Source organism: Scyliorhinus torazame, chromosome 29, assembly GCF_047496885.1.
Source record: "Scyliorhinus torazame isolate Kashiwa2021f chromosome 29, sScyTor2.1, whole genome shotgun sequence".
NCBI classification, from domain to species: domain Eukaryota; kingdom Metazoa; phylum Chordata; class Chondrichthyes; order Carcharhiniformes; family Scyliorhinidae; genus Scyliorhinus; species Scyliorhinus torazame.
In genome coordinates, this window is record NC_092735.1 from 14,071,441 (window position 1) to 14,097,125 (window position 25,685).

The 25,685-nt window shown below is 51.2% G+C and overlaps 1 protein-coding gene and 1 long non-coding RNA gene across 2 annotated transcripts in view; one reads left to right on the forward strand and one right to left on the reverse strand.

The window, feature by feature from the left end:
- The window catches only part of LOC140403873 (transcription factor 20-like), a 465,895-nt gene that overhangs the window by 431,385 nt on the left and 8,825 nt on the right, over window positions 1-25,685 (reverse strand). The gene's annotated exons all lie outside the window — the stretch shown is intronic.
- Window positions 2,585-19,514, forward strand: LOC140403731 (uncharacterized). The gene is made up of 3 exons (XR_011938404.1): window positions 2,585-2,939; window positions 12,156-12,316; window positions 19,108-19,514. It is a non-coding gene; the product is annotated as an uncharacterized lncRNA (long non-coding RNA).

Genomic DNA, 25,685 nt, shown 5'->3' on the forward strand with positions numbered 1-25,685 from the left:
GGAGGGGGGCTTGCTGTGAATTAAGACAATACGGAGTGACGGGGAGGGGTGCTTGCTGTGAATTAAGACAATAGGGAATGACGGGGAGGGGGACTTGCTGTGAATTAAGACAATATGGAGTGACTGGGAACAGACGAAGCCTGTGTGGAATATAAGGAAAGTAGGAAGGAACTTAAGCAAGGAGTCAGGAGGGCTAGAAGAGGTCACGAAAAGTCATTGGCAAATAGGGTTAAGGAAAATCCCAAGGCTTTTTACACGTACATAAAAAGCAAGAGGGTAGTCAGGGAAAGGGTTGGCCCACTGAAGGATAGGCAAGGGAATCTATGTGTGGAGCCAGAGGAAATGGGCAAGGTACTAAATGAATACTTTGCATCAGTATTCACCAAAGAGAAGAAATTGGTAAATGTTGAGTCTGGAGAAGGGTGTGTAGATAGCCTGAGTCACATTGAGATCTAAAAAGACGAGGTGTTGGGCGTCTTAAAAAATATTAAGGTAGATAAGTCCCCAGGGCCTGATGGAATCTACCCCAGAATACTGAAGGAGGCTGGAGAAGAAATTGCTGAGGCCTTGACAGAAATCTTTGGATCCTCACTGTCTTCAGGTGATGTCCCGGAGGACTGGAGAATAGCCAATGTTGTTCCTCTGTTTAAAAAGGGTAGCAAGGATAATGCAGGGACCTACAGGCCGGTGAGCCTTACTTCAGTAGTAGGGAAATTACTGGAGAGAATTCTTCGAGACAGGATCTACTCCCATTTGGAAGCAAATGGAAGTATTAGTGACAGGCAGCATGGTTTTATGAAGGGGAGGTCGTGTCTCACTAACTTGATAGAGTTTTTCGAGGAGGCCACAAAGATGATTGACGCAGGTAGGGCAGTGGATGTTGTCCATATGGACTTCAGTAAGGCCTTTGACAAGGTCCCTCATGGTAGACTAGTACAAAAGGTGAAGTCACACGGGATCAGGGGTGAGCTGGCAAGGTGGATACAGAACTGGCTAGGTCATCGAAGGCAGAGAGTAGGAATGGAAGGATGCTTTTCTAATTGGAGGGCTGTGACCAGTGGTGTTCCGCAGGGATCAGTGCTGGGACCATTGCTGTTTGTAGTATATATAAATGATTTGGAGGAAAATGTAACTGGTCTGATTAGTAAGTTTGCAGACGACACAAAGGTTGGTGGAATCGCGGATAGCGATGAGGACTGTCAGAGGATACAGCAGGATTTAGATTGTTTGGAGACTTGGGCAGAGAGATGGCAGATGGAGTTTAATCCGGACAAATGTGAGGTTATGCATTTTGGAAGGTCTAATGCAGGTAGGGAATATACAGTGAATGGTAGAACCCTCAAGAGTATTGAAAGTCAGAGAGATATAGGAGTACAGGTCCACAGGTCACTGAAAGGGGCAACACAGGTGGAGAAGGTAGTCAACAAGGCATACGGCATGCCTGCCTTCATTGGCCGGGGCATTGAGTATAAGAATTGGCAAGTCATGTTGCAGCTGTATAGAACCTTAGTTAGGCCACACTTGGAGTACAGTGTTCAATTCTGGTCGCCACACTACCAGAAGGATGTGGAGGCTTTAGAGAGGGTGCAGAAGAGATTTACCAGAATGTTGCCTGGTATGGAGGGCATTAGCTATGAGGAGCGGTTGACTAAACTCGGTCTTTCGGGACTTGTGGGCGGAAACCGGAGCACCCGGAGGAAACCCACGCAGACACGGGGGGGAATGTGCAGATTCCGCACAGACAGTGACCCAAGCCGGGAATCAAACCTGGGACCCTGGAACTGTGAAGCAACGGTGCTATCCGCTGTGCTACCGTGCTGCCCAAGGTTGCATTTACCCTGATGCAGTGTCCTTTTAAGGAACTGCAGTTTGTTGATCCAGTTTCGTTGGTCAACCAAATGAAAGCGGGTTTGCCGTCTCTAATAATTTCACCCCGTCGCTCTCCCTGCCTTGTGCACTTGCTCTCCTCCGCCCCCCCCCCCCCCCACGCATTCATATCCACGCTCGTGTATGAACACTGGACTCTGATTTTACGAGGGCGCCATGACCAAGAGAGAGTCGCAGGGTTTGTAAGGCCTGGCGACGGCCTGTTTGAAGATGTGTCTTTGAGGTTCTGGGGTTGAGTGAGAATTTTGCTCTTTATCTCCCTGTGAATATTCTGCTCTTTATCTCCCGTGTTGGTTTTGCTGCTGGAGGGGTGGAGGGGGAGGGGGCAGGGTTAAGGAATGGCCTGGGCTTTGTTGCCATAGTGATGTGCTGGTGAGATTTAGTTATTGGAGTCCTCCTATTTCCCCCCCCACCCTCCCCCACCTCCAACATATTTTAAAGCTGTGAGCCTGTCCCCTGCATCCCTGTCTCCAGGGCCCATTCCCTGACTCATTCCGGAACAGCGACTCTGGTATAGATTCCTTCACTGAGGCAGTTGGATTATGGCTGGGCCTAGTTGACAGCCTAGGCCTGGGCTCGGGCCTGGGACTGCCTGAGGGGTTCAGCTGCTGCAGTTCAAATCCACGATAAACACGGTGAGTGCTTCAGGCGCTGACTGCCTAGTTCACCATCCAGGTTACTGTGAGGAGATTTCAAACCGAGGCCTCCCCCCAAAGGCTCGACTTCAAAGCATTTTTGTTTCTCCAAAAAGCCATGCTTGAAACGGTTAACCTTGGAAGCCTGTGTCAGCTGCTGTGGTAATCTGATCGTTTCTGGAGTGTCACTGAGTGATGCACAGAAGGACGTTCCCTGATTAAAATCCCTGATCGTTCCTGGAGTTCTGAGGGAGGATAATCCCAGATTCGATCCCTCGTCCGAGTTCAGTTCGCTGCTCTCGGCCAAGCTTTTAGGCCAGATTCCCGAGTTAGCCTCGGTGTCAATATTGCGGAGATACACCATCGTCCGGGGTCTGTCTCCTGATTGCCTGGTGACCCTGTCTGTGTGGATAATGGGTGAGTGAATCCAGACAGGCCTCTAACAGTGGGTGTGTAAACGTGCCCTTTTGCGATGAAACATAGGAACAGAAGGCCATTCTGCCCCTCAAGCATGTCCTACTTGATTTGATTATGGCTGCTCTGTATCGTGACTCCGTTTGCTCTGTATCCTGTGGTATTCTTTTAAAAAATATATAAATTTAGAGTGCCCAATTAATTTTTCCCAATTGAGGGGCAATTTAATGTGTCCAATCCACCTGCCCTGCACATCTTTGGGTTGTGGGGGTGAAACCCACGCAAACACGGGGAGAATGTGCAAACTCCACACGGACAGTGACCCAGAGCTGGGATCGAACCTGGAAGCTCGGCGCCGTGAGGCAGCAGTGCTAACCACTGCGCCACCGTGCTGCTCTATGCTGTGGTATTCTAACCATCAGAAACTGATCTCTTGGCCTCTTAAGGCTTCAATTGTGCCCCAGCCCTGCACTCCGGCCCATCGCCCAATAATACTACAACTAATAATTAATCTGTCATTTGGTAAGACAGGACTCGGGTATTGCTGAAAAGTAACAAGGTACCAAAGTTTTTTGTCATGCACTCATCAGGGCAATTTGCAAGAGTGCCAAATGTAAAGGGAAGAACAATTTATTCTGCAGGGTGGTGGATTGGTTGGCAAGTGGACGCTGGTAGAGATGTTGCCATGGCGAATGCACCAGTTAACCGAATTCTGGCCGTTAAGCTGCCCAGCTTTGCGTAAAATTAAACCAAGCCGGTTGCCTCTGATTGGTCAAGGCATTGCCCTGGGGAAAGGACCAGAGGCAGGCTGTGGTCTGTTTTGTTTAGCTGAAACAGGTGCAATGTGTACACATGTTCTTTCTGTCTGCAAAGTACAGGGCCCCCATGTATTAATATATGTAGCTTCTACATTGCGCAGGTGAGCTACGCTCTGAGCCCAACTGATCATCTTGAGTTGATTGCCGGTGCGATTCTTGGCACAATCCGAATCCTTTAGCAAATGTTGTTCAGTCGGGGAATCACATCTAATATTGGACACCTGTGTTTTGAGCTTTGCGAAGGCGGGCTAGTTGGGTACAGTTGCTACCTCGCCCAGCGAACAGCCAAAGCGCCATGTTGCCTGATATGAACCACCTGTCTTTGGGGCATATGGTCTACACGCCTGACATCACACTGCCAATGAAATTCATATACCATATTTACTCGGGTGACAGGAATAGTTGTGGTAATAATGCTTTAAACATGTTCTTTTAAGCTCTAATGATTTTCCCAGGATTTACTTGTGGAATCGTACAGTGCAGAAGGAGGCCACTGGGCCCCTCACATCTGTGCTTGCTCCTGAGAGAGTTAATCCAGTCAGTCCCTCTCCCTTCCATATCCTCCCCCCCAATCTCTGTACATTATTTCTGCCTGAAAATATTTAACTAATTCCCTTTTGAAAGCTCCCATTGAATCTGGATTTACTGCCTGATGAGGCAACACATTCCGAACCACTTATTGAGCGAAAGGTTCTCCCTCACATCACCCTTTGGTTCCCTGTCCCCCCCCCCCCCCGGCTCTGGTTGTTCAGCTTCTTAAAGGCTCTCCATATAGCTGTAGTGGGGCAGCACGGTAGCATTGTGGATAGCACAATTGCTTCACAGCTCCAGGGTCCCAGGTTCGATTCCCGGCTTGGGTCACTGTCTGTGCGGAGTCTGCACGTTCTCCCCGTGTGTGCGTGGGTTTCCTCCGGGTGCTCCGGTTTCCTCCCACAGTTCAAAGATGTGCAGGTTAGGCGGATTGGCCGTGATAAATTGCCCTTAGTGTCCAAATTTGCCCTTGGTGTTGGGTGGGGTTACTGGGTTATGGGGATAGGGTGGCGGTGTTGACCTTGGGTAGGGTGCTCTTTACAAGAGCCGGTGCAGACTTGATGGGCCGAATGGCCTCCTTCTGCACTGTAAATTCTATGATAAAAACTCGACTGTGCGGCTTGACCCCGCCCTTACTGAGTTCAGTGGGGAAGGTACAGGATTGCTTCATCAGCCGACGGAGTTGATTGGTTTGGGCTGGATGAGAGTGTGTCTGAGCTGAAGACAGGGGAATGATGAGTGAGGATGGAATAGGGAAATGATAGCGATCGCCGACAGCCCATGTGGAGGCCGAGATTCTGTCTTTCTGCCTCAAAAGAAAAACTGATTTAAAATAAAACACAGGAAGGAAAGGTATGAGCAGCCAGTTCCGGTCTGTCTTGTACACGTATAAAGTGATCCATTTTAGTCAGGTAAAGCAGAAATCTATTTATTAAATAGGGAGAGATTGGGAAGGTGTTGACGTTTAGAGGGAAGCTCCGTGTCCTTGTTCTGGAGTCAGTGAAAGCTAACATGCGGGTAACAGCAAACAGTTAGGAAGGCAAATGACCTTTATCGATAGAGGAATTGAATACAGGAGCATTGATGTTTTACTGCAGCTGCACAGGCCTTGGTAAGACCACACCTGGAGCATTGTGGGCAGTTTTGGTCTGCTTATCTAACTCCTGGGATGGTGGGATTGTCGTATGAACAGACGGGGCCTGTAGTCTCCAGAGTTTAGGAAAATGAGGCGACCTCCCTGAAGATTCTCCTGGGGCTCGACAGAGTGAATACAGGAAGGACGGGTGTTTTTCCTTGGCTGGTGAGTCTAGAACCAGGGAACAAGGCCTCAGATTCAGGCCTGGCCATTTAGGGTGGAGTTGGGGAGTGTTGCTCACTGTATAACACTGGGGTACAGTACTGGAGGGTGCAGACTTCTGCATAACACTGGGTATAGTTCTGGAGGGTGTAGCTCACTGTATAACACTGGGATACAGAGGAGAGGTTGAATAAACTTGGTTTGTTCTCACTGGAACGAAGGAGGTTGAGGGGCGACCTGATAGAGGCCTACAAAATTATGAGGGGCATAGACAGGGTGGATAGTCAGAGACTTTTTCCCAGGGTAGAGGGGTCAATTACTAGGGGGCATAGGTTTAAGGTGCGAGGGGCAAGGTTTAGAGGCGATGTACGAGGTAAGTTTTTTTTAATGCAGAGGGTAGTGGGTGCCTGGAACTCGCTGTCGGAGGAGGTGGTGGAAGCAGGGACGATCCTGACGTTTAAGGGGCATCTTGACAAATATATGAAAAATGAAAATCGCTTATTGTCACAAGTAGGCTTCAATGAAGTTACTGTGCCCCTAGTCGCCACATTCCGGCACCTGTTCGGGGAGGCGGTTACGGGAATAGGATGGGAATAGAGGGATACGGACCCCGGAAGTGTAGAAGATTTTAGTTTAGACGGACAGCATGGTCGGCGCAGGCTTGGAGGGCCGAAGGGCCTGTTCCTGTGCTGTACTTTTCTTTGTTCTTTGTTCTTTGAATTTCTTCACTCTCGGATTGGTGAATCTTTGGAATTCTCAGGCCCAGAGGGCTGTGGAGGCTTCATCAGTGAATATGTTCCAGACACAGGTTGATAGACTTCTCGTCACTTAAGATGTCTAGGGATAGTGGGGGGGGTAGGACAGGAAAATGGCGTTTGAGGTTAAAGATCAGCCAGGGATCTAGTTGAAAGGCGGAGCAGGCTCGAAGGGCCGAATGGCCTGCTCTTCTGATTTCCTACCTCCTAAACTGCACCCCGCGTGGCGCTGAATTGGTGGGGGGGGGGGGGCCTTGTGAGCAGTGTTTGTTTTGAAAGATTACAGCGGCAACTGAGGGTTATCGGCAAGAATAACTGGAGCAAGAGTGAAGCTCACAAGGAGAGATTGGGGAGGATGGAGCATGGGCATGTTGGACTGGTTGAAAATGTGGCACACGGCACCCACGGTGGCGCAGTGGTTAGCACTGCTGCCTCACGGCACCGAGGTCCCAGGTTCGCTCCCGTCTCTGAGTCACTGTCCGTGTGGAGTTTGCACAGTCGCCCCGTCTCTGTGTGGGTTTCGCCCCCACAACCCAAAGATGTGCAGGGTAGGTGGATTGGCCGCGCTAAATTGCCCCTCAATTGGAAAAAAAAGAATGGGTACTCTAAATTTATAATTAATTTAAAAAAAAAAAAAGAAAATGTGGTATGGACAACAGCGGAATGGATGGGAATATCCAGTTAGAACTCCCAAAGCAAGCAGGAGGTGCAGTATAATCTCCTCACCTGGACTTTCCTACAGCTACGAAGCACCATGTGATGGTCAGTAGATGGGTCGGTGGGTCAGAAAACTGGGTGGTGTTGGAATTAAAGGCTTTGCAGCAAAGTTGGGATAAAGACAGAAATTTGTCTCTTTGGGAAATATCTCCCAGAGATTTTTCCACTCAGATATGACGATTTGAGTTGTTTCACAGCCAACCACCCCACCAGGGGAAAAAAACCCACTTTCCAGCACAAAAGCAGGCCCTTCAGCCCATCACAGCTGTGCTGTCGCTTTGCTCCCCCTCCTTCAGGTACTCTGCCTTAACAGGGCGTTGGTCACCATGGACTTCCATTGTGATTGGTCCATGATGACGCTTGGCCAAGTACTGCAGTGGGTTTGCCGCTGCCTACTGGGGTTCTGGCTGATCAGGAAACTCTCCTCTTACCGCCTACCGTCAGGTGTGTTGGGAGGATTTACAGGCCGATAATCAGCCTGTTTGGCCACATTCTTGGCACACCTTCCATGGCAGTCGCGTCCCGAAGTGGGACTTGAACCTGGAGCTTCTGCCCCAGAGGTATGGACGCTAACCCACTCCGCCACATCATAGAATTTACAGTGCAGAAGGTTGCCATTCGGCCCATTGAGTCTGCACCGGCCCTTGGAAAGAGCACCCTACATAAGCCCCACACCTCCACCCTATTGCTGTAACCCAGTAACCCCACCTAACCTTTTTGGACACCAAGGGGCAATTTAGCACGGCCAATCCACTTAACCTGTACATCTGTGGACTGTGGGAGGAAACCGGAGCACCCAGAGGAAAACCACGCAGACACGGGGAGAACGTGCAGACTCCTCACAGACAGTGACCCAATGCCGGGAATCATAACGTGGGACCCTGGCGCTATGAAGCCACAGTGCTAACCACTGGGCTGCCCTTCATTTCGGCTCTTTGCTGCGACAATTTGAAACTAACCCCACTGCCCCCTCCCTGCGCATTTCCTGTGCCCCCAATTTTCATCCAGGTTCTCCTTAATGAACAATGGTGCCTGATTTGGGAGGGGGGGGGGGGGAGATTGGGTAGGTACTGTGCCAAATCCACAGATAAACACGAGAAGCTCAATGACTTGTATTTTTGTTTAAATGGGCACCATTTCACAATTTGAGCGTCACTAGCAAGGTTAGTATTCGGTACCCATTGCACATCACCCAGACGTTTGATATAGTTAAGTGAGTGCCTTGGGAGATGCAGCCAGCTGACGATCAATCATGTTGCTTAGGATTGAAGCCATACCTAGGCCCGGCCTGGCTAAAGACAGGTTGTCTTCCCGCAAGGAATTTATTGAATTTTACAACATTCTGGTCACTTCATGGGCACTTTTATCTTTCCTGTGTTTTTTTCCATTTCCAGATTTTAAATATTTGACCCAACTCCTCAACCTATCCTGGTGGGATTCGGCCTAACATCCTTGGGATTTATGAGCCAGCCCTTCGGCTGCAGGCTCGTATCTGAGTCTGAAGGTTGTAGCTTCCACTTCAGAGACTTCAGCACAAAATCCAAACTGGCACACTCCCTGCGGTACTGAGGGAGTGCTGCATTGTCGAAGGGTCAGTGCTGAGGGAGCGCGCACTGTCGGAGGGCCAGTAATGAAGGAGTGCCGCACTGCTGGAGGGCCAGTAATGAGGGAGTGCCGCAGTACTGAGGGAGTGCTGCACTGTCAGAGGGTCAGTACTGAGGGAGTGCTGCACTGTCAGAGGGTCAGTACTGAGAGAGTGCTGCACTGTCAGAGGGTCAGTACTGAGGGAGTGCTGTACTGATGGAGGGTCAGTACTGAGGGAGTGCCGCACTGTCAGAGGGTCAGTACTGAGGGAGTGCTGTACTGATGGAGGGTCAGTACTGAGGGAGTGCCGCGCTGCCGGACGGTCAGTACCGAGGGAGTGCTGCACTGTCAGAGGGTCAGTACTGAGGGAGTGCTGTACTGATGGAGGGTCAGTATTGAGGGAATGCCAGAACTGAGGGAGTGCCACACTGCCGGAGGGTCAGTACAGAGGGAGTGCCGCGCTTCCAGAGGGTCAGTATTGAGGGAGTGCCGTGCTGTTGGAGGGTCAGTACTGAGGGAGTGCTGCACTGCCGGAAGGTCAGTACCGAGGGAGTGCCGCACTGCCGTTGGGTCAGTACCAAGGGAGTGCCGGAGGGTCAGTACTGAGGGAGTGCCGCACTGTCGGAGGGTCAGTACTGAGGGAGTGCCGCACTGCTGGAGGGTCAGTACTGAGGGAGTGCTGCACTGTCAGAGGGTCAGTACTGAGGGAATGCCGCACTGCCGGAGGGCCAGTATTGAGGGAATGCCGTGCTGTTGGATGGTCAGTACTGAGGGAGTGCCGCACTGCCGGAGGGTCAGTACTGAGGGAGTGCCGCGCTGCCGGATGGTCAGTACCGAGGGAATGCCGCACTGCCGGAGGGCCAGTATTGAGGGAATGCCGTGCTGTTGGATGGTCAGTACTGAGGGAGTGCCGCACTGCCGGAGGGTCAGTACCGAGGGAGTGCCGCACTGCCGTTGGGTCAGTACCAAGGGAGTGCCGCGCTGCCGGAGGGTCAGTACTGAGGGAGTGCCGCGCTGCCGGAGGGTCAGTACTGAGGGAGTGCCGCACTGCCGTTGGGTCAGTACCAAGGGAGTGCCGCGCTGCCGGAGGGTCAGTACTGAGGGAGTGCCGCACTGTCGGAGGGTCAGTACTGAGGGAGTGCTGCACTGTCAGACGGTCAGTACTGGAGGGAGTGCCGCACTGTCAGAGGGTCAGTATTGAGGGAGTGCCGCACTGCTGGAGGGTCAGTACTGAGGGAGTGCTGCACTGTCAGAGGGTCAGTACTGAGGGAGGGCCGCACTGCTGGAGGGTCAGTACTGAGGGAGTGCTGCACTGTCAGAGGGTCAGTACTGAGGGAGCACCGCACTGTCAGAGGGTCAGTACTGAAGGAGTGCTGCACTGTCAGAGGGTCAGTACTGAGGGAGCACCGCACTGTCAGAGGGTCAGTACTGAAGGAGTGCTGCACTGTCAGAGGGTCAGTACTGAGGGAGTGCTGCACTGTCAGAGGGTCAGTACTGAGGGAGTGCCGCACTGCTGGAGGGTCAGTACTGAGGGAGTGCCGCACTGTCAGAGGGTCAGTATTGAGGGAGTGCCGCACTGCTGGAGGGTCAGTACTGAGGGAGTGCTGCACTGCCGGAAGGTCAGTACCGAGGGAGTGCCGCACTGTCAGAGGGTCAGTACTGAGGGAGTGCCGCACTGTCAGAGGGTCAGTACTGAGGGAGTGCTGCACTGTCAGAGAGTCAGTACTGAGGGAGTGCTGCACTGTCAGAGGGTCAGTATTGAGGGAGTGCCGCACTGTCAGAGGGTCAGTACTGAGGGAGTGCTGCACTGTCAGAGGGTCAGTACTGAGGGAGTGCCGCACTGTCAGAGGGTCAGTACTGAGGGAGTGCCGCACTGTCAGAGTGTCAGTATTGAGAGAGTGCTGCACTGTCAGAGGGTCAGTACTGAGGGAGTGCTGCACTGTCAGAGGGTCAGTACTGAGGGAGTGCCGCACTGCCGGAGGGTCAGTACTGAGGGAGTGCTGCACTGTCAGAGGGTCAGTACTGAGGGAGTGCCGCACTGCCGGAGGGTCAGTACTGAGGGAGTGCCGCACTGCCGGAGGGTCAGTACTGAGGGAGTGCCGAACTGCCGGAGGGTCAGTACTGAGGGAGTGCCGTTCAGATTGAACTTTGAACTGAGGTTTTGTCTTTGTGGCTACTTAAACAATCCCACATTCATATTTCAAGAGCCGGGGGAGCCGTCCCTCATGGCCTCCTGCTCTTTCTCTCTCTCTCTCTCTCTCTCTCGTAGATTATCTGATGATTGTGACATTACTGTATACAGGGGGGCCGCAATGTTTCCCCCTCACTGCAGTGACTACATTTCAAAATGCATTTCATTGACTGAAGTGTTTGAGACACCCTGAGGTGTGGAACCTGCTATTCAAGTTCAGAGCTTTGTCCTCGCAGTGACGTAACCACTCGGCCTCAGTACCATCCTGCAGCTTAACCAAAGGGGCCTGCGGGCCTTCCACCCGGGTTAAAGCTGGGTGAGTCAGAGGAGGGAGGCCTGGTGCTCTTGCCCTGCAGCAGGCCCCTGCTCCAACCACAAGCACTGCACCATGAACAGTTCCCCCTTTGTGTTATTAAATGGTTCTGGAGGCACTGGCGAAGGAGCACAAAGTACTCCCAGGCGTGTGAACCCTCCGCTCGAGAACCTGCTTTCCATTCCTCTCTCTGTCTCCTTTTTCTTTAAGCTGCTGATTAAAAGCTCCTCCTTTGACTCCGCTTTTGATCACAGGCACACGGGGAACCCCACCACCTGGAGACTCCCGTCGAAGTTACTCACCACCCGGACTTGGAAATATATTGGCCGTTCCTTCAGGTCACTGGGTCAATATCCTGGAACTCCCCCTCCCTAACAGCACAGTGGGTGTACCTACACCACATGGACTGCGGCGGCTCAAGAAGACGGCTCCCCACCACTTTCTTGAGGGGCAATTAGGGACGGGCAATTAAATGTTGACCGAGCTAGTGACGGCCGCAATCCTTCATTGAATAAATGAAACGTAAACCTGAGCTAATTAAACCTCACGTGGCTCATATTGTTCACCCTCCTGCGAGGCGCCTCTGGTTGTTTTGCTGTGTCGAAGGTGGCACAGTGGTTAGCACTGCTGCCTCACAGCATCAGGCAGTCGGGTTCGATTCCCGGCTTGGGTCACTGTCTGTGCGGAGTCTGCACGTTCTCCCCGTGTGTGCGTGGGTTTCCTCCGGGTGCCCCGGTTTCCTCCCCCAGGCCAAAGATGTGCAGGTTAGGTGTGGTGACAGAGAGAGGGCGTGGGCCTCGGTAGGAATCTCATTCGGAGATTCGGTGCCGACCCGCTGGGCCGAATGGCCTCCTGCTGCCCTGGAGGGATTCTATGGAAGGTGCTGTTCCAAATGCAAGTTGTTGTCGTGGGAACCTGCTCCAGTTCCGTCGATCGCGTGCACGGGGCTTGTGTCTAAACCCATCTCCCCTTTATCGTTCCTCACCCCCCCCCCCACCCCAACACACACACAGCTGCAGGAGATTTCCAGGTGTGCAGACGAGTGCTCTTAAGGAGAGGCCCGCGGAGTCGTGTCGCAGCCGGTGACATTCCTGTCCGTCGGAGATCCAGCGGGAGTGCGATGGCCGTGTCGGAGTGAGCTGGAGGGTACCCGAGCGAGGAACGGAGTTGGATGGTGAGTGTTGCGTTGTGGGAAACCGAGTGAGCCCCGGTCAGAGTTCCTCAAGATGTGAGTGATGACGTGACAACTTAGTGCAGGGGTGGGGATTCGATGCAGAGGAGGTGGGGTTTCTGCTGTAAATATTTTGTTTCAGCTTTCAGCAGCTGGCAAGGGCTCAACAACATTAATTAGGTGAGCAAGTAGCTGTTTGAGTTTTACGGTTTTATCAGTACTGGGGGAGATTATAAGTGAGTGTTGCATTAGAATTATAGCTCAGCTACTTCAACGACTCAGCACTGAATGGTTATCTGTAGTTATACTATTTCTAAATTTGAAAACCAATTAGTTCAAAACAACGCAATGAAGATGGGAATGAAGGTGACGTGTTGCAGCTGTAGCATGTGGGAGCTGGAGGACACGTGTGTGATCCAGGGCAACAGTGCCTGTAGCTCGAACTCAGCTCTGATTTGTTAAACTGGAGACTGGGTTTCTGATTCTGCAAAGCCCTCGGGAAGGGGGAAAGGTACCTGGACGCTGGGTTCCAGGAGGCATGGGGCTTCCGATTTGGTCCCTGATCAGGTACATGAGGCTATGTGGATCTAGAAGGCAGCAATGGAGGAAGCTCGGCAATTGTCCAACAAGCGTGATGCCTTCGCGGTTTGTGCAGATGAGAGCAGCAGCTGCAGGGGGGTTGAGCGAACTGACCCTGGCATCATGGCATAGGGGGCCATTCGAGTGTGGGGAGTAAATAGGAGTAGTTGCAGTAGGTGAATAGTATGGTTAGAGGGTAGATACTGTTCTCCCAGAATGAGAGGTCAAAGGGTGCCAGGGTTAAGGAAATCGCGGGGCTGGAGAGGAACTTGGAGTGGTTCCTCCAAGGAACCACATTGTGGTTCATGTGGGTACCAACGACACAGGGAGAACTAAAAAAAATGTTTAAAGTTCTGCTAAGGGCGTTTGAGCAGCTGGGGGCTAAATTAGAAAGTAGAACCACCAGCTCACAATTTCCAGATTACTGCCCGAGTCATAAGAACATAAGAACTAGGAGCAGGAGTAGGCCATCTGGCCCCTCGAGCCTGCTCCGCCATTCAATGAGATCATGGCTGATCTTTTGTGGACTCAGCTCCACTTTCCGGCCCGAACACCATAACCCTTAATCCCTTTATTCTTCAAAAAACTATCTATCTTTATCTTAAAAACATTTACTGAAGGAGCCTCTACTGCTTCACTGGGCAAGGAATTCCATAGATTCACAACCCTTTGGGTGAAGAAGTTCCTCCTAAACTCGGTCCTAAATCTACTTCCCCTTATTTTGAGGCTATGCCCCCTAGTTCTGCTTTCACCCGCCAGAGGAAACAACCTGCCCGCATCTATCCTATCTATTCCCTTCATAATTTTATATGTTTCTATAAGATCCCCTCTCATCCTTCTAAATTCCAACGAGTACAGTCCCAGTCTACTCAACCTCTCCTCGTAATCCAACCCCTTCAGCTCTGGGATTAACCTAGTGAATCTCCTCTGCACACTGGGGCTGTTTAACACAGACTGGGGCTGTTTAGCACAGGGCTAAATCGCTGGCTTTGAAAGCAGACCAAGGCAGGCCAGCAGCACGGTTCAATTCCCGTAACAGCCTCCCCGAACAGGCTCCGGAATGTGGCAACTAGGGGCTTTTCACAGTAACTTCATTTGAAGCCTACTTGTGACAATAAGCGATTTTCATTTCATCCTCCAGTGCCAGTACGTCCTTTCTCAGGTAAGGAGACCAAAACTGAACACAATACTCCAGGTGTGGCCTCAATAACACCCTATACAATTGCAGCATAACCTCCCTAGTCTTAAACTCCATCCCTCTAGCAAAGAAGGACAAAATTCCATTTGCCTTCTTAATCACCTGTTGCACCTGTAAACCAACTTTTTGCGACTCCTGCACTAGCGCACCCAGGTCTCTCTGCACAGCAGCATGTTTTAATATTTTATCATTTAAATAATAATCCCTTTTGCTGTTATTCCTACCAAAATGGATAACGTCACATTTGTCAACATTGTATTCCATCTGCCAGACCCTAGCCCATTCACTTAACCTATCCAAATCCCTCTGCAGACTTCCAGTATCCTGAGTAAACTAACATAATGTAAAGAAGATTAGAATGTTAAAGACGCGGCTCATAGCTTGGCGTGAGAAGAATGGGTTACAATCCATTGGGCATTGGGGTCAATACCAGAGATCGAGGGAGCTGTACCTTTTTTTTAAAATTTAGAGTACCCAATTCACTTTTTCCAATTAAGACGCAGTTTAGCGTGGCCAATCCACCTAGCTTGCACATCTGTGGGGGCGAACCCCACGCACACACGGGGCGAATGTGCAAACTCCACACGGACAGTGACCCAGAGACAGGATCGAACCTGGGACCTCGGCGTCGTGAGGCAGCAGTGCTAACCACTGCGCTGCCCTATCCTGTGGTATTCTAACCACCCAGAAAGTGATCTCTCGGCCCCCAAGGCTTCAACTGTGCCCCAGTGAAACCCACGCAAACACTGGGAGAATGTGCATACTTCACAGAGACGGTGACCCAGAGCCGGGATCGAACCTGGGACCTCGGCGCCGTGAGGCAGTAGTACTAACCCACTGCGCCACCGTGCTGCCCAGGGAGCTGCACCTTTACCTGAACCTCATTGAGACCAGTGTACTGACAAATCATATAACGAGGGCTGTAGAGGGGGTTTTAAACTACTAAATCGTGTTGAGCGGGTGGGAGGAAGGGTTCACTTGAGGGGCGAGTTGGAATGGTGAAGGACGAGGCAATATCGCAGAGTATAGTGATGCAGGTTAGCAACCAGAGCGTGACAGAAAGGGGAGAGTGGACAAACAAAAGTTGGGGAAAATGGTTGTAAACAAACAAAGCAGCAAAAGGTTTCAGGTCAAGGGAGATCCTGACATCCAAAGATAAAAGTTGAGGCAATAAGCTAACATATCGATGTGGGTAAAGACAAGCAGAGTGGACAGAAACCGAGAAGAGAGTAATGTTCATCCGGGAAATTGTAATAAAAGAATAACATTGAAGTCCCTGTATCGAAATGCATGGACAGATGAACAAGGGACACAAATAGCGAAAGGTGGTTTAGCTTGCATCGCCATTGCACAGACACGGTTGCAAGGTGACCAAAGTTGGGAAATAAATATTCCATGCTTCATAACATTTTGGAAAGACGGGCAGAATGGAAAATGCGGCAGGGTAGCCCTGATAATAAAGAATTACATGAGCGAGAAAGGATCTTGGCTAAGCATATCGAGAAGTAGAATCAGTATGGGTGGAGATCAGGAATAGCGAGAGTCAGACAACGCTTTGGTGGAAATAAATTATTTGAGCTTATTGGGCAATGTGATAGTTGTGGAGGACTTTAATCTTCATATAGACTGCACCAGTCAAATTAGCAGGGGTGGTCTTGTGGATGAGTATGTCGAATGCTTTTCAGGATGTTCAACAAACATGCATCCCGTCTAAAAACAAAAACTCAGCAAGAAAGATCCATCTGTGTCTTACCAAGGAGGTTCGGCATAATAGATTAAAATAGGCTTGTGATATAGAAAAGAATAATAGTAAGTCTGAAGATTGGGAATGTTTTCGAAACCAGCAAGGGCCACCAAATCATTGATTTAAAAAGTAGAAAACTAGAGAAAACTAGCCAAGAATATGAAAAATATTTGTAAGTGTTTACAAATACATGAAAAGGAAGAGAGTAGCTAAAGTACACATTGGACAGTTAGGAACAGAGATCGGTGAAATTAGCATTGGTAATGTAGAAATAGCAGAGACAATGTTGAAATAGCTTGCCTGTCTTCACAGTGGAAGACAAATTACATACCAGGTGCAGTCTCCCGGCGCCGAGGTCCCAGGTTCGATCCCGGCTCTGGGTCACTGTCCATGTGGAGTTTGCACATTCTCCCCGTGTCTGCGTGGGTTTCGCCCCCACAACCCAACGATGTGCAGGCTAGGTGGATTGATTGGGAAAAAATGAATTGTGTACTCAAAAAAAAAAAAATTAAAAATGTTTTAAATTACATATCAGGAATGGGTGGTAGCCGAGGGTCCAGTAAGGGTGAGGAAATTAAGACAATTATTATCAGCAGAGATAAAGTACTGGAGAAACTCTAGCCTAAAATCTGACAAATCATAGATCATCATAGAATTTACAGTGCAGAAGGAGGCCATTCGGCCCATCGAGTCTGCACCGACTCTTGGAAAGAGCACCCTATCCAAGGTCAACACCTCCACCCTATCCCCATAACCCAGTAACCCTACCCAACACTAAGGGCAATTTATCATGGCCAATCCACCTAACCTGCACATCTTTGGACTGTGGGAGGAAACCGGAGCACCCGGAGGAAACCCACGCACACACGGGGAGGATGTGCAGACTCCGCACAGACAGTGACCCGAGCCAGAATCGAACCTGGGACCCTGGAGCTGTGAAGCAATTGTGCTATCCATGGGACAAGATGCCCTCTATCGCACAGTTTCAAAACAGAGAGCTGCAGAGATGATGGATGCACTCGCAATGGTTTCCCAAAATTCCCTGGATTCGGGAATGGTCCCAGCAGATTGGAAGTTAGCAAGAGAGGAGGGAGAGAGAAAACTGGGAACTACAGGCCTGACATTGCCGGGCTGCAACCTATTATTAAAGAACGTCTTAAAGCACTTAGAAAAACAAGTCCGCGACTAGGGGATCATAGTTTGAGAATAAAGGGTAAACCTTTTAGGACTGAGGTGAGGAGAAATTTCTTCACCCAGAGAGCGGTGAATCTGTGGAATTCACTACCACAGAAAATAATTGAAGCCAAAACGTTGTGTAATTTGAAAAAGGAATTGGATATAGCTCTTGGGAATCAAGGGATATGGGAGGAAGGCAGGATCAGGTATGGAACTTGATGATCAACCATGATAATGAATGGTGGAGCAGGCTCGAAGGGCCGAATGGCCTCCTCCAGCTTCTATTTTCTATGTTTCAATGTAACATGGTTTTATGAAAAGGAGGTCTAGGTTTGATACATTTAGTAGAGTTTTGAGCATGTAACTTGTAGATAAAGGGAAACCAGTAGATGTTGTATACTTGGATTTCCAACAGGCGTTCGAGGGGCTGGTTCAGCACACTGGGCTAAATCACTGGCTTTGAAAGCAGACCGAGGCAGGCCAGCAGCACGGTTCAATTCCCGTACCAGCCTCCCTGAACAGGTGCCGGAATGTGGCGACTAGGGGCTTTTCACAGTAACTTCATTTGAAGCCTACTTGCGACAATAAGCGGTTTTCATTTTCATTCATTTCATTTCATTTCATAAGATGCCACACAAAAGGTGAACAAGTAAGATAAGGGCTCCCAGAGTTGGGGTTTGTATATTTGTGTGGAGAGAAGATTAATTAACGGACAGGAAGCAGAGAGCAGGGATAAATGTGGCATTTTCAAGTTAACAGGCTGTGGCGGCACAGTGGTTAGCACTGCTGCCTCACAGCGCCAGGGACCCGGGTTCAATTCCAGCCTCGGATGACTGTCTGTGCGGAGTCTGCACGTTCTCCCCGTGCCTGCGTGGGTTTCCTCCCACAGTCCAAAGATGTGCAGTTTAGGTGAAATGAAAGAAAGTTGCTTATTGTCACAAGTAGGCTTCAATGAAGTTACTGCGAAAAGCCCCTAGTCGCCACATTCCGGCGCCTGTTCGGGGAGGCTGGTACGGGAATTGAACCGTGCTGCTGGCCTGCCTTGGTCTGCTTTTAAAGCCAGCGATTTAGCCCAGTGAGCTAAACCAGCCCCTATGGACCAGCCATGTTAAAATTACATCTTCGTATCAAAAGATGTGCAGGTTTGGTGGGGTTACGGGGATAGGGCAGGAGAGTGGGCCTGGGTAGGGTGCTCTTTCAGAGGGTCGGCGCAGACTCAGTGGGCCGAATGGCCTCCTTCTGTACTGTAGGGATTCTATGGACCAGTGGAGTGCCTTGAGGATCAGTGCTGAGGCCTCGGCTACTTACAATCTATAATGACTGAGAGGAAAAGACAAAGTGATGTATCTGTGTTTGCCGATGATACAAAACTTGTTGGAAAAGTAAGCTGAGACACAGAGGCTACAAAAAGATATAGGCGGGTTAATAATATCAGAAAGTGTGAAGTTCTTCACTTTAGCCCCATGAGTAGAAGGAGAAAATGCTGGAGAATCTCCAGCTGGTCTGCCAGCATCTGTGGAGAGAGAAGAGGGCTAACGTTTTGAGTCTGGATGACTCTTTGTCAAAGCTCTTTGTAAATGTTGATGTTTGCTCAAGAAATGCAGAAAGGTCGTTCGGAAGTGTAGCGAGTGGTTAGGGATACAATTTATACATTGGACTCAACTGCAAGGAGATTGGATCGGGCAGGAATGAAGATGTCTTGCTGCAGATGTACAGGGATTTGGAGAGATCACATCTGGGCGGCACTGCGTTGGCACTGCTGCCTCACGTGCGAGGGACCGGGTTCGATTTCGGCCTTGGGTGACTGTCCGGCCTTGGGTGCGCGGAGTCTGCACGTTCTCCCCGTGTCTGCGTGGGTTTCCTCCGGGTGCTCCGGTTTCCTCCCACAGTCCAAAGAAGTGCAGGTGAGGTGGATTGGCCGTGATAAATTTCCCCTTGCTCCAAAGGTTAGGTGGGGTTAAGGGGATAGGGCGGGGGAGTGGCCGAGGTAGACTGCTCTTTCAGAGGGTTGGTGCAGGTTTGTTGGGCCGAATGGCCTCCTTCTGCAATGTAGGGATTCCATGAATACTGTGAGCGGTTTTGGTCTCCATATTTCAGGAAGGATGAACTTGCATTGGAGGCGGCACAGCAAAGGTTCACAAGATTGACCCATGGACAACAGAGACAGAACACAGAACACAGAACACAGAACAGTACAGCACAGTACAGCACAGTACAGGCCCTTCAGCCCACAATGTTGTGCCGACCATTTATCCGAATCTAAGATCAACCTAACCTACACCCCTTCAATTTACTGCTGTCCATGTGCCTGTCCAAGAGTCGCTTAAATGTCCCGAATGACACTGACTCCACCACCTCTGCTGGCAGTGCATTCCACACACCCACCACTCTCTGTGTCAAGAACCTACCTCTGACATCTCCCCTATACCTTCCTCCAATCACCTTAAAATGATGTCCCCTCGTGACAGCCATTTCCACCCTGGGGAAAAGTCTCTGGCTGTCCACTCTATCCATGCCTCTCATCACCATGTACACCTCTATCAAGTCACCCCTCTTCCTTCTTCGCTCCAGTGAGAAAAGCCCCAGCTCCCTCAACCTTTCTTCATAAGAAATGCCATCCAGTCCAGGCAGCATCCTGGTAAATCTCCTCTGCACCCTCTGCAAAGCATCCACATCCTTCCTATAATGAGGCGACCAGAACTGGACACACTATTCCAAGATGTCCTGGGATGAGGGGCTGAACAAATTGGGTTTATGTTCTCTGGAATTTAGAACATTGGGAGGTGATCTCATTGAAACATCCAGGATTCTGAACAGCATTGGTGAATATTAAGAGATTGTTTTCCCCTGGCTGGGGAGTCGGTGGGGGGTGGAGGAGTGGGGGGCAGATTTGGGATAAGGGGGGGTCAGCCATTTTAGAACTGAGAAGAGGGGGAATTTCTGTCCTTAAAGGGTTGTTAACCTTTGGAATTCTCTATCCCAGAGAGTTGTGGATGTTCCATCATTGAGTGGATTTGGGATAGACGGCGTTTGTGGTCTTGGGAATCCAGGGCTTTGGGAAGCGTGTGGGGCAGCAGAACTGAGGCTAAAAAAATCAGCTGCAATGGACCAGAGTGGTGAGGTAGGCCCAAGGGAGCCAAATGGTCTCTTTCCACCCCTGTCCCTATTCCCTGTGGTCTCACAACTCTGTGGCCTCTGTAATCGGTTCTGTGGGAAAGTGTCCCCCCTCCCCCTCCAAGGCCCCGGACTGTCCTCGGGAGGACTCGTGACTTTGAACTCCACATCGGCCTGTTACCCGGTCAGACCTGTTAGTCAGGTTCCCGGCAAGTTTAGCAGAATAAACCAAACCTTTTTTGAAGCGATTTAGCGAGGCGGAGGTGGGAGGGGTGTGGGCAGAGAAAACATTGGATCAAGGTCATCTACCAACCTCGAAAAGAGAGGGTAACCTCTGTAGTTCTGTCCTCATTGAGCAGGACCCAATGGATTGTGGAAAGAAATTGCTAGGAATGTGGAAGTGATCAGGAGAGATTGGAGAAGCTGGGATCGCCCCCCCCCCCCCCTCGGTGCAGGGAAGGTTAAGGGGAGATTTAACTTGGGTGTTCAAAATATAAACCTCGACAACAGGTGTCAAAGTTGAGCCGCCACAGTCCCAGGTGACCATAGGCTGCTTTCCCCTTTGAGGGGTGGGAGCTGACTGGCGGTGGTTTGACCTGAGGGTCACCACCCCTCAGGCGAGGGGCGAGGTTGAGAAGGCGGGGCCTTCATGAATAAGCTCAGCCGGTACGGGGATTGAACCCACGCTGTCGTCCTCGCTCTGCCTCACGAACCAGCCATCCAGCCCGCTGAGCTAAACCGGCAGAATAAGCCCCTCCTGGCTGATGAGTTTCTGTTTCGAGTTTCACATTTCCACCGACCCCAATGACCATTGATTCCCTTGGCCAGCAAGAATTTATCTTCCCGGCCTTGCAAACGTGCCGACTTCCACCATCTTCTGGGACAAATGGCCTCCTCGGTTCTCACACAGCCCCGAACGAGGATCTGAAGGCTGTTCCTGAAATACATGTGGACAATCTTTCAACAGCCGATGGATAAGGAAGGGGTGGCACTGGTGATCTGGGAGGAAAATCGGCAAGTGTTTTCTCACAAAGGCTAGCGGATATCCGGAATTCGCAATTAATTTGGAGGTTCCAGGATTGAGTCCAATGGGTTGCCCAGTGTTAATCATGCTGCTGACCCACATTCGCTGAGCACTGGTCCAGATGAGCTGGATTCCTGACCCTCTCCCCTGTGCGCTCCGCAGTGCGACATCATCTCCTGTGAAGCTGACCCATTCTCAAGTTGCAGCCGGTTAGGACTGAGCCTCACTCCATTAAACTCATGTCTCCCCCCCCCCCGAGACCGAGACCACACGGGAGCTTTCGTCCACTGTTTTCAGTGAATGAATCTATTTTGTTTATAAATTTAGAGTAGCCAATTCTTTTTTTTCCAATTAAGGGGCAATTCAGCGTGGCCACTTCACCGAGCCTGCACATCCTTGGGTTGTGGGGGTGAGACCCACGCAGACACGGGGAGAACGTGCAAACTCCACACGGACAGTGGCCCAGACCCGGGATCAAACCTGGGTCCTCCGAGCCGCGAGGCAGCAGTGCAAACCACTGCGCCCCCGTGCTGCCCGGCAGTGAATGAATCTGGAAGGCTTGTAGAATCCCTACCATGCAGGAGGAGGCCATTCGGCCCATCGGGTCTGCACTGACCGTTCGAATCAGCGCTCTACCCATGCCCACTCACCCAAAACCTGCCTGGCATATCTTTGGACACCACGGCCGCAATTCTCCCATCGGGAGACTAAGTCCCGATGCCGGAGTGAAAACCGGAGTGTTTCACAACGGCGTCGGAGGCTCCGATTCTCCCGCCCCCGGGGGGCTAGGAGCGGCGCCGTGTAATTTACGCGCGCCGGGCCTTGGCGCCGTGTAAAAGCGACGGCGCATAAATGACGCGGCTGGTGCCGCGTAAATGACGTCATCCGTGCATGTGCAGGTTGACCGTCGCCAACCCGCGGCTGCTGTCCTCCCCGCGACTGCCCCGCAAGGAGATGTCAGGTGGATCTTGCGGGGCGGCGGAGGAAAGGAGGTCCTCCTTCAGAGACGCCAGCCCACAGACTGGTGGGCACCGATCGCGGGCCAGACCTCTTTTGAGACCCTCTTTCCCCCCCCCCCCCCCCCGCTCCCCCCGGTGCAGGAATCCCCCCCCCCCCCCCCCCCAGCGTTCCCGCTGGCAGCGACCAGGTGTGGCCGGTGCCGGCGGGAACCTGTTGTGTTGGGCAGGCCGCTCGGCCCATTCGGGCCGGAGAATCGCCGCTTGCCCATTACAAACGGCGAATGCCGATTCTCCCAGCGGCCAGCCGTGATTCTCGCCACGCCGGTTTGGGGGGGGGGGGGGGGGGGAGAGAATCGCGTCGGGGCGGCATGGCGGTACTCGCGCGGCGCCCTGGCGATTCTCCCCCCTGGGGGGGGGGGGGGGGGGGAATTCCACCCCATAAGGGGCAATTTAACACGGCCGATCCGCCTAACCTGCACATCTTTGGACTGTGGGAGGAAACCGGAGCACCCGGAGGAAACCCACGCAGACACTGGGAGAGCGTGCAGACTCCGCAGACAGTCACCCGAGGCCGGATTTGAACCCAGGTCCCTGGCGCTGTGAGGCAACAGTGCTAACCACTGTGCCACCGTGTCGAGTATGGGGACTATGTGCGTGTTGTTTAACCAGTCTTCGGGGGGGGGGGGTGGCAGGGGGCACTGTGTTCCCTTTCCAATCCTCTCACTCTTTGAAGGTTTCAGGTAAGAACAGGCAGCAGCTCATCCATTCTACGTAGGTTTAAACTTTGGCTGACGACAGGGGGGATATTCAGGAGCCGCCGTGGTTCAAACTGACCTTTTCCTGACCTGCATCCATTGGGACCATTGCAAGGACAGAACGGATTGGGAACAGGGTGCAACCTTACGGCCTTCCAGTCGCCCCGTAAAGCCATGACTGCTCCTCGAATCCGACTCTACCATCCCACGCATCCTGCAATACCGCTCGATTCCTCCTGTGTCTCAACCTGGAGCATAACCAACAGCGGAGCCTCCTCGGGTCGAGAATTCCAAAGATTCGCAACCCTCGTGAAGATATTTCTCCTCATCCTTAGTCCTAAATAATCCCAAGACCCCCTCTCATTCTTACAAACTGCAGGGAACAAAGAAAATTACAGCACAGGAACAGGCCCTTCGGCCCTCCCAGCCTGCGCCGATCCAGATCCTTGATCTAAACCTGTCTTCTATTTTCCAAGGATCTACTTCCCTCTGTTCCCCGCCCGTTCATATATCTGTCTAGATGCATCTTAAATGATGCTATCGTGCCTGCCTCTACCACCTCCGCTGGCAAAGCATTCCAGGCACCCACCACCCTCTGGGGGAAAAAACTTTCCATGCACATCTCCCTTAAACCTTCCCCCTCACCTTGAAATCGTGACCCCTTGTAATTTACACCCCCACTCTTGGAAAAAGCTTGTTGCTATCCACCCTGTCCATACCTCATAATTTTGTCGACCGCAATCAGGTCCCCCCTCAACCTCCGTCTTTTCAACGAAAACAATTCTAATCTGCTCAACCTTTCTTCATAGCTAGCACCCTCCATACCAGGCAACATCCTGGTGAACCTCCTCTGCATCCTCTCTAAAGCATCCACATCCTTCTGGTAATGTGGCGACCAGAACTGCATGCAGTATTCCAAATGTGGCCTAACCAAAGTCCTATACAACTGTAACATGACCTGCCGACTCTTGTGCTCAATACCCCGTCCGATGAAGGCAAGCATGCTGTATGCCTTCTTGACCACTCTATCGACCTGCGTTGCCACCTTCAGGGTACAATGGACCTGAACTCCCAGATCTCTCTGTACATCAATTTTCCCCAGGACTCTTCCATTGACCGTATAGTCCGCTCTTGAATTAGATCTTCCAAAATGCATCACCTCGCATTTGCCTGGATTGAACTCCATCTGCCATTTCTCTGCCCAACTCTCCAATCTATCTATATTTTGCTGTATTCTCTGACAGTCCTCCTCGCTATCTGCAACTCCACCAATCTTAGTGTCATCTTCAAACTTGCTAATCAGACCACCTATACCTTCGTCCAGATCATTTATGTATATCACAAACAACAGTGGTCCGAGCACTGATCCCTGTGGAACACCACTAGTCACCTTTCTCCATTTTGAGACACTCCCTTCCACCACTACTCTCTGTCCCCTGTTGCCCAGCCAGTTCTTTATCCATCTAGCTAGTACACCCTGAACCCCATACGACTTCACTTTTTCCATCAACCTGCCATGGGAAACTTTATCAAACGCCTTACTGAAGTCCATGTACATGACATCTACAGCCCTTCCCTCATCAATTAACTTTGTCACTTCCTCAAAGAATTGTAGGCCCGATTCACTCAGTCTCTCATCGTAGGCTCTGTCGCCCCAGGCCCCAATCTCCTGACACTTCATTGGACCCTGTCAAAGGCAGTTATCTCATCTCTTCAGTATGGAGACCGCAAACTCAATGAAGCATCATTGGTGTTGCCTCACCTAGGCCCGAGAATAACAGCAAACCTTCCTTCTCTTGCGCTCCAACCTTGGTGCAGGCCTTCCTAATTGCTTCCTTAACAAAACACCCAAATCCATCTGATATCTAACATTTAATAGATTTTCATCAGTTTCTTTAAAACAAAAGCATTCTTCCCACCAAAGTGAATGACCTTCACGTTGCCCACATTACATTCCGTGTCTCCCCCCCCCCCCCCCCCTCACTGAACCTGTCTACAGTGCTCATTGGGGGTGGGGTGGAAGTCGCAGTCGGAACAGGCACGATGTTGGTGAACATCGTGCCTGGGGGCAGCACGGTAGCATTATGGATAGCATAATTGCTTCGCAGCTCCAGGGTCCCAGGTTCGATTCCCGGCTTGGGTCACTGTCTGTGCGGAGTCTGCACGTTCTCCCCGTGTGTGCGTGGGTTTCCTCCGGGTGCTCCGGTTTCCTCCCACAGTCCAAAGACGTGCAGGTTAGGTGGATTGGCCATGATAAATTGCCCTTAGTGTCCAAAATTGGCCTTAGGGTTGGTTGAGTGGGGTTACTGGGTTATGGGGATAGGGTGGTGTGGGCCTCGGTAGGGTGCTCTTTCCAAGAGCCGGTGCAGACTCGATGGGCTGAATGGCCTCCTTCTGCACTGTAAATTCTATGATTCTATGATATGAATGGCGGGGTAGGATCGAGGGGCCAAGTGGCCACCTCATAAACTGTGTGTCTGCAAATTCCTTGTGTCCCCCTCCATTTCCCACCGAGCTTTGTCATCAGCAAACTTGGATACCTTCCACTCGAACCCCTCGCTTTAAACCATTGGTGTAGATTATAAGTGGATAGGTTAACCGTGTGGATAGGTTGAACCATATGCGATCCGATCCTGAGGAACAAACGTTTATGAAATGAAATGAAATGAAACTCGCTTATTGTCACAAGTAGGCTTCAATGAAGTTACTGTGAAAAGCCCCTAGTCGCCACATTCCGGTGCCTGTTCGGGGAGGCTGGTACGGGAATTGAACCGTGCTGCTGGCCTGCTTTGGTCTGCTTTCAAAGCCAGCTAATTAGCCCTG